This window comes from Rutidosis leptorrhynchoides, chromosome 3 (genome assembly GCF_046630445.1).
Source record: "Rutidosis leptorrhynchoides isolate AG116_Rl617_1_P2 chromosome 3, CSIRO_AGI_Rlap_v1, whole genome shotgun sequence".
Taxonomy (NCBI): domain Eukaryota; kingdom Viridiplantae; phylum Streptophyta; class Magnoliopsida; order Asterales; family Asteraceae; genus Rutidosis; species Rutidosis leptorrhynchoides.
Genome location: NC_092335.1, coordinates 189,480,770 through 189,494,590, shown reverse-complemented (window position 1 = coordinate 189,494,590; position 13,821 = coordinate 189,480,770).

Below are 13,821 nucleotides of genomic sequence, written 5' to 3'. Positions count from 1 at the left end.
AAATTAAAGTTGCGTCTAAAAATATTAAAGCTTACAAGTAAAACTATATTCCAAATAGCAATATCTTAAAAAGGTACTAAAATTTAAAAATGGCGTCGCAAAATTCTAAAGCACCTAGATCTTAGTCTAAAGAGAAAGCACTTAAGGGATTTTACGGTAAAGCCTAAAAATCTAGAAGTAAAAATAACTATGGCAAAAACTATGACTTCAAACTAATTACGAGCGAAAAATAAAAATATTACGAATAAACGATTAAAAGATATAAAATATGAAAAAAATATAAAAAGTGATAAATTACTTATTTTTATAAAAATATTATTTTTATATTTTTATTTTTATATTTTATAAAAGTATTAATTTTTATATATAATAAAACTAATTAAAATTTAAAATACAATTTAATTTAAAAACTTAAACTAATTATAATAATAATTAAGTAAATAGGGTTAAATAAAAAATAATAAATAATAATTACTCCGTAATAAATTCGAATTAGGGTTGCTGGACACGCGTGTCAGGGCAGCTCCGCGAGTCACGATGCCACGTACCAGAATAACTCTGCAAGTTGCGGGGTTTGAAAATTCAAATGAGGTGCAGGTATAAATTCGATAGTTTCAGTTTTTTTATATATTTTTTCTTTTCTATTTTTAATTTAATTAAAATATTTATATAAATTAAATAAAAGTTATATTTTAAAAACTAAAATAGAAATAAAATACTTTATAATTTTATAAAAATCTTAAAAATAAATTTATATATTTATTTTTTATTCGGTTTTTAATTTTTTAATTATATTTTTAATATTTAAAATGTATTTTTATAAAAAAAAAAACTAATTAAAACTTAATAAATTTTTTTTTCTATAGCGTTTCGCTTCGATGATCCCCGGCAGCGGCGCCAAAAATACTTGATGTTATGCGAGGTGTATATAAAATAGCTTTATTTTATCAACTAAATACTATTAAATACGATACAATTTTACACAAGATATTTATTTATTTATAGAATGGATATACTTAAACCTTGCTACAACACTTATAGGCAGTGTACCTAATCGTACAGTAGTGTAGTTTTTAGTAAGTCCGGTTCGTTCCACAGGGAAAATCTTTAAACAAAGCTTAACGCTATATTAGTTTTAATTTATAAAAATACAAATATATATATAAGTAATATTATTATTATAAAGGGGGGTTTTTACCGTTTAATGACCGGTTTGTCGATTTTTAAAACTTTAGTCGCAGTTAAAACCTAATGTAAAATATTAAATAAATAAAAGACTTAATTTAAAGCGTAAAGAAAATAACGATAATGAAATTGCAATAAATAAAAGTGCGATAAAATAAACTTGCGATAATTAAAAAGTACGATAATTAAAAGTGCAATTAAATACAATAACAATAAATAAAAATGCAATAATTAGAAGTGCAATTAAATATGAAAATAAAGGAATTATGCTTATTTAAACTTCCGTAATCATGATGTTTGACGTGTTGATTTTAGTTTTATGCCCATGGGTTAATTGTCCTTTGTCCTGCATTATTTAATATGTCCGTCTGGTTTTTGTTCATAATAGTCCATCAGTCATAAATATAAAGTGCGAGTATCCTCGTTAAATTATCCTTATACCCGAAGTCAAATATTCCAACTAATTGGGGACTTAAACTGTAACAAGATCTTAATACTTTGTTTAATAATTACACCAGGATATCAACTGCGTGTAACCCAAGGTTTTAATACTTTGTTAACAATTACACCAAGTGTCCTTGTATATAATTTTACCCCTGTTTTAATAATTCTAGTGACTATTAATCCATTCTCGTGTCCGGTTAAATGAACGATTATTCGTACATATAAATATCCCGCCCATCGTGTCCGATCAAGTGTATATGGTTATTTATAGGGACGTCCAATTGTAAATCTTTATATTAAAATTAACAAACTATCATTTAGTTAAACAAATATAAAGCCCATTAATAGCCCATAGTCTAATTTCCACAAGTGTCGTTCTTTTGTCCAAACCCCAATTATGGTACAAAGCCCAATTACCCAATTTTAGTAATTAGCCCAACATCATGATTACTTCGTTTTAAATAAGCATAATAATAATTTAGCTACGAGATATTAATGTAAAAAGGTTGAACATAACTTACAATGATTAAAAATAGCGTAGCGTTACACGGACAGAATTTCGACTTACACCCTTACAATATGCGCTAACATACCCTTATTATTAGGATTTAAAATTAAAATATAAATATATATATATATAATACGTTTATGAATGAAGAGAAAAAGATGTATGATATTTAAAACGATCAAAATGCGTTGCCTTTTATAGGCAGATTTGGATTTGAGTGCTCCGCGAGTCGCGCCCAATTTCCCCTTCAAACTCCGCGAGTCGCGGAGTTTGAATTTCCAGCTCACTCCAATTTGGATCTTAGCTTTGCCGACATAATATATATATAAATATAAAATATAAATAATTAATATAATTATTTATATATTATATTATATTCTTGTGCATAGTAGACTTATAATTTTTGGTCCGTTACGTCGCGTTGAGAGTTGACTCATGTCCTGGTTCCGGATTTTTGAACGTCCTTGCGTACTATTTTATATCGTGTACTTTGCGTTTTGAATCTTGTACTCTTGTAATTTTGAGACGTTTCTCATCAATAATTGGAACCTCTTTGATTGTATTTTGTACTTTTGAGCTTTTTGGTCGTTTGCGTCTTCAATTCGTCGAATCTGTCTTTCGTCTTCACCTTTTATTATTTAAACGAATATCACTTGTAAATAGAATAATTGCAACTAAAAGCTTGTCTTTCTTGAGGAATAATGCTATGAAATATATGTTCGTTTTTAGCATTATCAGTATCAACACCTTCGTAAAGTCCCGCGTTAAACTAGGGAATGGAGCGCTTGTTGACACTAAAGGCAAAGGTACGATAACTGTTCAAACTAATAACGTCACTCGATCTGTTAATGACGTTCTTTTAGTACCAAGCCTTGCAAGTAACTTGTTAAGTGTTGGACAAATGATGGAGCACGGATACTCTTTACTCTTCGAAGACAAATCATGCGTTATTCGTGACAAGAAAAATAACTATAAATTAATATCCGAAGTGCCAATGGAGAACCACAACTTTCCGCTTCGATGGCAGTATATCAGAGACACGGCCATGAAAGTTCAAGTTGAAGAATCATGGCTATGGCATCGAAGATTTGGCCACTTTAACTTTCACGTACTAAAAATCCTTCAACAAAAGAATATGATGAGAGACTTGCCTAACATAGAAGAAATCACTGACACGTGTGAAAGCTGTATGATGGGCAAGCAACATCGAAAACCTTTCCCTCGTGACAAAGCTTGGAGAGCGAAAGGTATACCGGAGCTGGTGCACACCGACATTTGTGGACCAATGAGGACCCCGTCTCTTAACCAAAACAGGTACTTTATTCTCTTCATCGATGACTATTCTAGAATGACGTGGGTTTATTTCATGCGTGAAAAATCAGAAGTATTTACGATATTCAAGAAGTTTAAGAACTTCGTAGAAAAAAGCAGTGGCCATTATATAAAAACGCTAAGGAGTGATAGAGGAAAAGAATACACCTCTACACAGTTTAACAAATTCTGTGAAGACGAAGGAGTTAAACGTCAACTTACTGTTGGTTACGCCCCTGAGCAAAATGGCGTCTCTGAACGTAAAAATAGAACTGTAATGGAAATGGCCAAAACGATGATACACGAAAAAGGCCTTCCAAACAGTTTCTGGGCTGAAGCTGTATACACGGCTGTATATATATTGAATCGATGTCCAACGAAAGCCGTAGAAAACAAGACTCCAATTGAGGCATGGAGTGGAAGGAATCCATCAGCAAAACACTTACGAGTTTTTGGATCTATCTGCTACATCCATATTCCTAAGGAGAAACGTCACAAGCTCCATGAAAAATCAGAAAAAGGAATATTCTTGGGCTATAGCACACAATCAAAAGGCTACCGAGTCTATAACCTGAAGACCAATAACATCGTGATTAGCCGAGATGTGGAGTTTGACGAAGACGCTTCTTGGAACTGGGAGGAAGACAAAGTTGATAAGCAAACATATCTGCCGCGGATATCTATAGAAACTTCAGCTCAACATCCACTACAAACAGAGCATTCTGGTCATGAAAGCACAGGAGAAACGAGCCCTGCTACGCCAAGTTCTCCTTCGGCAACATTACCTTCAGCGCAAGAAGATTCAAGTCCGGAGTCAACACCGGGAAGAGTTAAAAAGTTAGCAGAGCTGTACGAGACTTGCAACTTCACAACTATAGAACCTGAAAGCTATGAAGTTGCATTGAAAGATGAAAAGTGGGTGGCTGCTATGAATAAAGAAATAAGAATGATTGAGAAAAATAACACATGGGAGTTAGTTGATCCTCCAGAAAATAAAGAAATCATTGGAGTTAAATGGGTTTACAAAACAAAGCTCAACCCTGACGGTTCTATACAAAAACACAAAGCAAGGCTAGTAGCTAAAGGCTACTCACAACAACAAGGAGTCGACTATAACGAAACTTTTGCACTAGTAGCTCGACTAGACACTATAAGAGTACTTGTGGCATTAGCAGCTCAACGAAGGTGGAAGATTCACCAACTAGATGTAAAATCAGCCTTTCTAAATGGATTTCTCGAAGAAGAAATATACGTCGAGCAACCACAAGGGTTCATTCAGAAAGGAAAAGAAGACCAAGTCCTGAAGCTAAAGAAAGCTCTATATGGACTTAAACAAGCACCACGTGCTTGGTATAGCCGCATTGACAGCTACTTCACAAGTTCAGGATTCAGGAGGAGTCAAAGTGAGTCCACACTCTATATCAAAACCCAAGGTAACTCTGACACTCTCATTATTTCCTTGTATGTTGATGATCTTATATATACGGGAAACAATGAGAGAATGATACAAGAGTTTAAGGAAGACATGATGAAAACGTTCGAGATGAGCGACCTTGGTTTGATGCGCTATTTTCTTGGCATCGAAATCAGTCAAGAAAAGGAAGGCATCTTCATATGCCAAAGGAAATACACAGAAAATCTCCTGAAAAAGTTTAAACTATACAGTTGTAAAATCGTCGCGACGCCACTAGTTGCCAATGAGAAGATGAGACAAGAAGATGGATCTGAGAAAGCAGACGCTTCAAGATTCAGAAGTCTCATTGTAAGTCTACTTTATCTGACAGCAACAAGGCCAGATATTATGTACGCAACGAGTCTATTATCCAGGTACATGAAAAACCCTACTCAAATACATTACGGAGCTTCTAAAAGAATATTAAGATACTTGCAAGGTAGCATGAACTATGGAATATGGTACAAGCCCACTATAGATTCGAAGCTTCATGGATACACTGACAGTGATTGGGCCGGATCGGTGGATGACATGAGAAGTACTTCCGGATACACATTCACACTTGGATCTGGTGCATTCTCATGGACATCAAAGAAACAAGAAACGGTGGCACAATCGTCAGCCGAAACCGAGTACATCGCAGCCGCTAACTCAGCTAATCAAGCTATATGTCTAAGGAGAATTCTAGAAGACATGGGCGAAAAACAAGATGAAGCTACAAAAATATTTTGCGACAACAAGTCTGCAATTGCGATGACAAAAAATCCAGTGTTTCATGGCAGAACAAAACATATTGACATCAAGTATCACTTTCTGCGAGAAAGCTCAGCCAAGAAAGATATTGAATTACAATACTGCAAGACCGAAGAGCAGATTGCAGATATTTTCACCAAAGCACTACCAAGACCAAAGTTAGAGCTCTTACGCAACATGATGGGAGTAATACCGAAAAAAATTAAGGAGGAGTGTTGAAATATTAATGTTTTTCTAGATTAATCTAGAATTAACTAATACTTACTAGTAGTAGATATTTTAGTAGAGATTAACTAGAAGGTAGTAGAAGTGCTACTCAAAATATCGGAATGTGCTAGAACCATTTGATCACCTACATTGTGAGTCTATAAATAGGCAAGAAGACTTGCAAAATCCATGTACAAAAACACAACAAAATTTTAAGAAATAAAAACCATTCCTTTCTAAACACTAACACTAAGTCTTCATATTCTATAAAACATCCTCTCACTTACAACAACAATTCAACTAATCAATAAACAATCCTAACTAAAACTAATCAATCACATTCAACTAAATCAAAACACTACAACCAATTCTAACAATTCTATATCATCGTAATAATAGTAGAAAATAAATATACAATTATACTCCTATATACCAAGAGTTATGAACATGTTAAGATCACACGAGATATACCCCGTAATATTATAGAGATGCACTTACAATTCGGCAATAACATATTACGTTTAACTAAATAATTCGATTATTAACGTAACACGTTTGTATAACAAATATGCATATAATTTCAGCAAGTTATATTACGTTTACCAAATACTCCGTAACAATTTAATTGATCGTTTCAGCTTATCTATTAGTTAGTTTATAAGCTAATCAGTCGGTTATATTATTGAGGCCAGATTATATAAATTGAAAGTTGTTTGCAACTAGCAGATTAGATATAGCAAACAAAATAATCTAATTACTAACATATAAGTTTCGTGGAACATAAATCTGTTTAAGTTTGTAGATAAAATATATACGAAACTGAAACAATTATACATATTATCAGAAACGAAATAATTATATAGCAAATTGTTGTGATTTAGTGCACTTTTAAGACCCGAGAAATTAATAGAACAATTAAGCAATAAATAAAGACACAAGATTTTACGTGGTTCGGCGTGAGGCCTAGTCCACGGGCGGAAGCAGAGATGGATTTTACTAGCAAATATGGCAACCCGAGGTCACAATGTATCACTCTAATCTAGGCTCTGAAAATACTAACAAAGTATTTGGACCACTCACTAGATTATTACACTTCCCTCGTAACTCACTCGTATGGAATTTTGACTAACAATTCTATACCACTCTTTTCTCTATATTTTCTTACAAGTACAAGAGTTATTATTGAACTCTTTCACTTTTCATGAGTTTTTAGATGTGAAGAATGAGATGATTAAATGAGGCAAATCTCATTTCCTTTTATAGGTAAAAAATGGTTGGTGAAGATTGTATGAACACTAGACTTTGCATGGTCTCCTTTGTACAATTACCATGTGCTGAATGCATATTTCAACCAATATTGTAGGCTACTTTAGACTTCCATGCATGCCTTTGTTGAACGTAATTTGAGCCAACAAAACATGTGGATATTAATCCACCGTCCAACAAATCTCCACCTTGGCGAACATTCCATTCCTTTGCTATCCATTATCAATCTCTGCTTCCTTTCAGCCCTCCCGGGCTCATCACTTTCTTTGAACGCCAACCAAGTTCAAACAATGTTCGAACTTGTTTGTAGTAACGGGCTTAGTTAACATATCTGCCGGATTATCTGCCGTACTGATCTTTCTCACAATTATAACCCCTTTAGATATTACTTCACGAATAAAGTGGTACCGTACATCAATGTGTTTGGTTCTCTCATGATACACTTGGTTTTTAGTCAAATGTATGGCACTCTGGCTATCACAATGCACCACAGTTTCGTCCTGTTGCAAACCCAGATCACCAACCAAACCCCTCAACCACTTTGCTTCTTTCACACCCTCAGTCATAGCCATGTATTCCGCTTCAGTTGTCGACAAAGCAACTGTCGATTGTAATGTTGCTTTCCAACTAATAGCACATCTTCCGAGAGTAAAAACATATCCCGTCTGAGACCTTCTCTGATCCAAATCACCAGCATAGTCTGAATCAACGTATCCAGTAACATTAGTATTACCACCGCTATCAAATACTAAGCCAATATCTGTTGTCCCTCTGAGGTATCGTAGAATCCATTGCACCGCTTTCCAATGAGCTTTCCCTGGACAATCCATATATCTACTCACCACGCTTACCGCCTGTGCAATATCTGGTCTAGTACGTACCATAACATACATGATGCTACCCACAGCACTAGCATATGGAACATGTGACATATGCTCCACCTCCTCCCCAGTTTCCGGTGACAACGCCGATGAAAGTTTGAAATGTGCAGCAAGTGGAGTACTTACCGGTTTGGAGTTATCCATCCCAAAACGCTGAAGAACCTTCTCAATATATTTCTTTTGTGGAAAATACAATTTTCCTTCACGTCTATCTCTGATAATCTCCATTTCCAATATCTTCTTAGCTGCACCTAGGGATGGCAATGGCCACCCGATCCGGCGGATATCCACCCGATCCACCCGCTTCGTGATGGATATGGATGAATCTAAATGGATATGAATATGGATATGGATGAACCTAAATGGATATGGATATGGACATGGATGAAAAGTTTCATCCATTGATATATCCATTACCACCCGAAATGCGTATACAATTACATAAATATAGATATATTCTTATATATTTACTATTACAAGCTCATTTACCGTTAGATTTACATTTTGCTTTCAACCCTATAATGAAATAACTATAATATACTACAATAAAACATGTATATATAACAAAATAAACTTACAAATTTCATATTTAATTTTTTATAATCAATGTTTTATAATAAGTTTAGCAAATTTTGTTATATCTTCGACAAAAATTACACATTTTTATTTTTGCTATATTGCGTTTACATTTTAATCGCATATTAAAAAATACTATAACATTTTTTTAAAATCCACTGGATATCCATTAACTCGATTAATCCATTGGATATGGATATGGACGGATGATCTAAAACTAAATGGATATGGATATGGATATGGATGAGCAAAAACTAAATGGATATGGATATGGATACGGCATCACCCGATCCATATCCGATCCATTGCCATCCCTAGCAGCACCCAAATCTTTCATCTCAAACTCACTTTTGAGTTGAGATTTTAACAGATCGATCTCTGACATGTTTTTCGAAGCAATCAACATATCATCCACATATAACAGCAAATAAACGTACGAGCCATCATGAAGCTTCTTGTGATATACACAACTATCATAATCACTCCGCGAGTAACATTTACTAGTCATGAATACGTCAAACCGCTTATACCATTGTCGAGGTGATTGCTTCAAGCCATATAATGACTTTTTCAGCAAACAAGCATATTCTTCCTTACCTTTGACCACAAATCCCTCTGGCTGGCGCATAAAGATCCGTTCCTCCAACTCACCATGTAAGAATGCCGTCTTGACATCTAGTTGCTGCAGCTCCATATCTAATAAGGCAACCATGGCAAGTAACACACGAATAGAGGTATGCTTTACGACCGGTGAAAAAAATTCATTAAAGTCAACTCCCTCTCTCTGAGTAAAGCCTTTTGCTACAAGGCGTGCTTTGAACCTTTCATCTTCTACACCCGAAATTCCGTCCTTCTTCTTAAAGATCCATTTGCATCCAACAATCTTCTGACCTTTAGGCGGTTTCATTAGCTCCCACGTATGATTCTTATAAAGAGACTCCATCTCTTCATTCATAGCTATAGACCACTTTGCAGATTCCGGGCCACTAATAGCTTCACGATATGTAGCAGGTTCTTGGACCTCTATATCTTCTGCCATACTCAGGGCATAAGCTACCAAATCTGCATGCCCGAACCGTTGTGGTGGTTTTATTGCTCGTCATTCTCTATCTCTTACTAGATTATAATTATGTAGATCATGTTGCTCATCTGACTGATTTCTGGTGTCATTTGATCAACACCAGAGGCATGTACGTCTTCTACAACAGGCTCGACAGGAGTATCTTTTACTACTCCTTGTGGAACTTCTATTTCTTGCTCCACCTGCTCTTCAACTTCACGATCTTTTCCAGCAACTACTTGTTCCTCCTCTGTCTTTTTCAACATATCAGACTCATCAAATGTCACATCCCTGCTGATAAGAAATCGGGATGATTTACCATCAGGGCACCACAATCTATAACCCTTCACCCCATCTGCATACCCTAGAAATATGCATCTTTTGGCCCTCGGCTCAAGTTTACCATCTTTCACATGAGCATAAGCAGGACAACCAAATATCTTCAAATCACTCTAACTTGCAGGGGAACCTGACCATTTATCCAAAGGAGTTTGACAATCAATTTCCGTTGATGGAGATCGATTTACCAAATAACAAGCTGTGTTGACAGCTTCAGCCTAAAATGTATTTGGTAATTTTTCATTTGAGAGCATACACCTCGCTCGCTTAAGGAGCGTTCTATTCATCTGTTCTGAAATGCCATTCTGTTGTGGTGTAAACCGCACTGTGTGGTGTCTCACAATGCCTTCGTTCTTGTAGAACTCATTGAATTCGCCTTTGCAGAATTCCAGTCCATTGTCAGTTCTCAAGCACTTGATGAACTTTCCAGTCTGCTTTTCTATCATCATCTTCCATTACTTGAAATTGACAAAGACTTCATCCTTACGTTTAAGGATATAAACCCACACTCTTCTCGAATAGTCATCAATAAAGGTTAACATGTATCTCGCACTACCTTTTGAAGGGAACCGGAGATGGACCCTAAAGGTCTGAATGGATATAATCCAAAGTACCTTTCGTCCTATGAATGGCTGTGCCAAACTTTATTCGGTTTTGTTTTCCGAATACACAGTGTTCGCAGAATTCCAATCTTCCGATATTTTGCCAGCACAATAAACCTCGTTTACTAAGCTCCATCATTCCTCTCTTGCTCATGTGACCAAGTCGCATGTGCCATAACTTGGTGGTATCTACATCTTTAGCTGATGAAGAAACTCCAGCCGCTCCAGTAACCGTGCTACCCTTTAACACGTAAAGGCCATTATACCTTTCACCTTTCATCACGACAAGTACACCTCTAGAAACTTTTAATACTCCACCTCGGGCTTGATACTCACAACCGATGGAGTCCAACGTACCTAAGGAAATAAGATTCTTCTTCAATTCTGGAACATGCCTGACATCTGTCAACGTCCTCACCGTGCCATCATACATCTTGATTTGGATCGTTCCTATGCCAACAACCTTACAAGCTACATCATTTCCTATAAGGACTTTACCACCATCTATTTGTTGATAGGTAGTAAACCAGTCCTTAATAGGACACATATGATAAGAACAACCTGAGTCAAGAATCCACTCATTACTTGAGCGGCCATCGGTAACACTAAGAACATTTGCACCATCAGAATCATTTTCTGCAACTGCGGTAACTTTATCGGCTCCCGCTGCATTCCAAGTCTCTCTTTTTCCTTTTAAGTCTAGACAGTCTCTACGCATGTGACCTTCCTTGTGACAATTGTAACACTTGATCTTTCTAGATCTTAGTTTCGATCTAGAACGACCTTTGTTGTTACTACTTGATGCTCTATCATTACTTCTTCCTCTCACCACCAAACCATTTGCACTTTCTTCTACATAATCCGCCGAGGATTTCTTCCTTAACTCAACAGAGTTCAAGGTAGATTTGACATCCTCCATGGAAATAGTATCTTTACTATATAGTAGAGTTGTAACCAAATGCTCGTATGATTTCGGCAAGGAACATAAGAAAATTAATGATGATCTTCATCGTCAATTTTCACACCAATATTATTCAAGTCCAAAACTATTTTATTGAATTCATCGATGTGATCATTTAATGAACCTTCTTTCATCCGAAGTGTATACAACCGTTGTTTCATATACAACCGGTTCGTGAGACTCTTAGTCATATATAGAGATTCTAGCTGTTTCCAAAGTCCAGCCGGTGTGGTTTCTGAAATGTCCCGTTCTTGTTGATTAAAAACGTTCCATATTAATTGATTTCGTTGCGAGGTTTTGACCTCTATATGAGACGTTTTTCAAAGACTGCATTCATTTTTAAAACAAACCATAACCTTTATTTCATAAATAAAGGTTTAAAAAGCTTTACGTAGATTATCAAATAATGATAATCTAAAATATCCTGTTTACACACGACCATTACATAATGGTTTACAATACAAATATGTTACATCGAAATCAGTTTCTTGAATGCAGTTTTTACACAATATCATACAAACATGGACTCCAAATCTTGTCCTTATTTTAGTTTGCAACAGCAGAAGCTCTTAGTATTCACCTGAGAATAAACATGCTTTAAACGTCAACAAAAATGTTGGTGAGTTATAGGTTTAACCTATATATATCAAATCCTAACAATAGACCACAAGATTTCATATTTCAATACACATCCCATACATAGAGATAAAAATCATTCATATGGTGAACATCTGGTAACCGACATTAACAAGATGCATATATAAGAATATCCCCATCATTCCGGGACACCCTTCGGATATGATATAAATTTCGAAGTACTAAAGCATCCGGTACTTTGGATGGGGTTTGTTAGGCCCAATAGATCTATCTTTAGGATTCGCGTCAATTAGGGTGTCTGTTCCCTAATTCTTAGATTACCAGACTTAATAAAAAGGGGCATATTCGATTTCGATAATTCAACCATAGAATGTAGTTTCACGTACTTGTGTCTATTTTGTAAATCATTTATAAAACCTGCATGTATTCTCATCCCAAAAATATTAGATTTTAAAAGTGGGACTATAACTCACTTTCACAGATTTTTACTTCGTCGGGAAGTAAGACTTGGCCACTGGTTGATTCACGAACCTATAACAATATATACATATATATCAAAGTATGTTCAAAATATATTTACAACACTTTTAATATATTTTGATGTTTTAAGTTTATTAAGTCAGCTATCCTCGTTAGTAACCTACAACTAGTTGTCCACAGTTAGATATACAGAAATAAATCGATAAATATTATCTTGAATCAATCCATGACCCAGTGTATACGTATCTCAGTATTGATCACAAGTCAAACTATATATATTTTGGAATCAACCTCAACCCTGTATAGCTAACTCCAACATTCACATATAGAGTGTTTATGGTTGTTCCGAAATATATATAGATGTGTCGACATGATAGGTCGAAACATTGTATACGTGTCTATGGTATCTCAAGATTACATAATATACAATACAAGTTGATTAAGTTATGGTTGGAATAGATTTGTTACCAATTTTCACGTAGCTAAAATGAGAAAAATTATCCAATCTTGTTTTACCCATAACTTCTTCATTTTAAATCCGTTTTGAGTGAATCAAATTGCTATGGTTTAATATTGAACTCTATTTTATGAATCTAAACAGAAAAAGTATAGGTTTATAGTCGTAAAAATAAGTTACAAGTAGTTTTTGTAAAGGTAGTCATTTCAGTCGAAAGAACGACGTCTAGATGACCATTTTAGAAAACATACTTCCACTTTGAGTTTAACCATAATTTTTGGATATAGTTTCATGTTCATAATAAAAATCATTTTCCCAGAATAAAAACTTTTAAATCAAAGTTTATCATAGTTTTTAATTAACTAACCCAAAACAGCCCGCGGTGTTAATACGACGGCGTAAATCTGGTTTTACGTTGTTTTTCGTGTTTCTAGGTTTTAAATCATTAAGTTAGCATATCATATAGATATAGAACATGTGTTTAGTTGATTTTAAAAGTCAAGTTAGAAGGATTAACTTTTATTTGCGAACAAGTTTAGAATTAACTAAACTATGTTCTAGTGATTACAAGTTTAAACCTTCGAATAAGATAGCTTTATATGTATGAATCGAATGATGTTATGAACATCATTACTACCTCAAGTTCCTTGGATAAACCTACTGGAAATGAGAAAAATAGATCTAGCTTCAAAGGATCCTTGGATGGCTTGAAAGTTCTTGAAGCAGAATCATGACACGAAA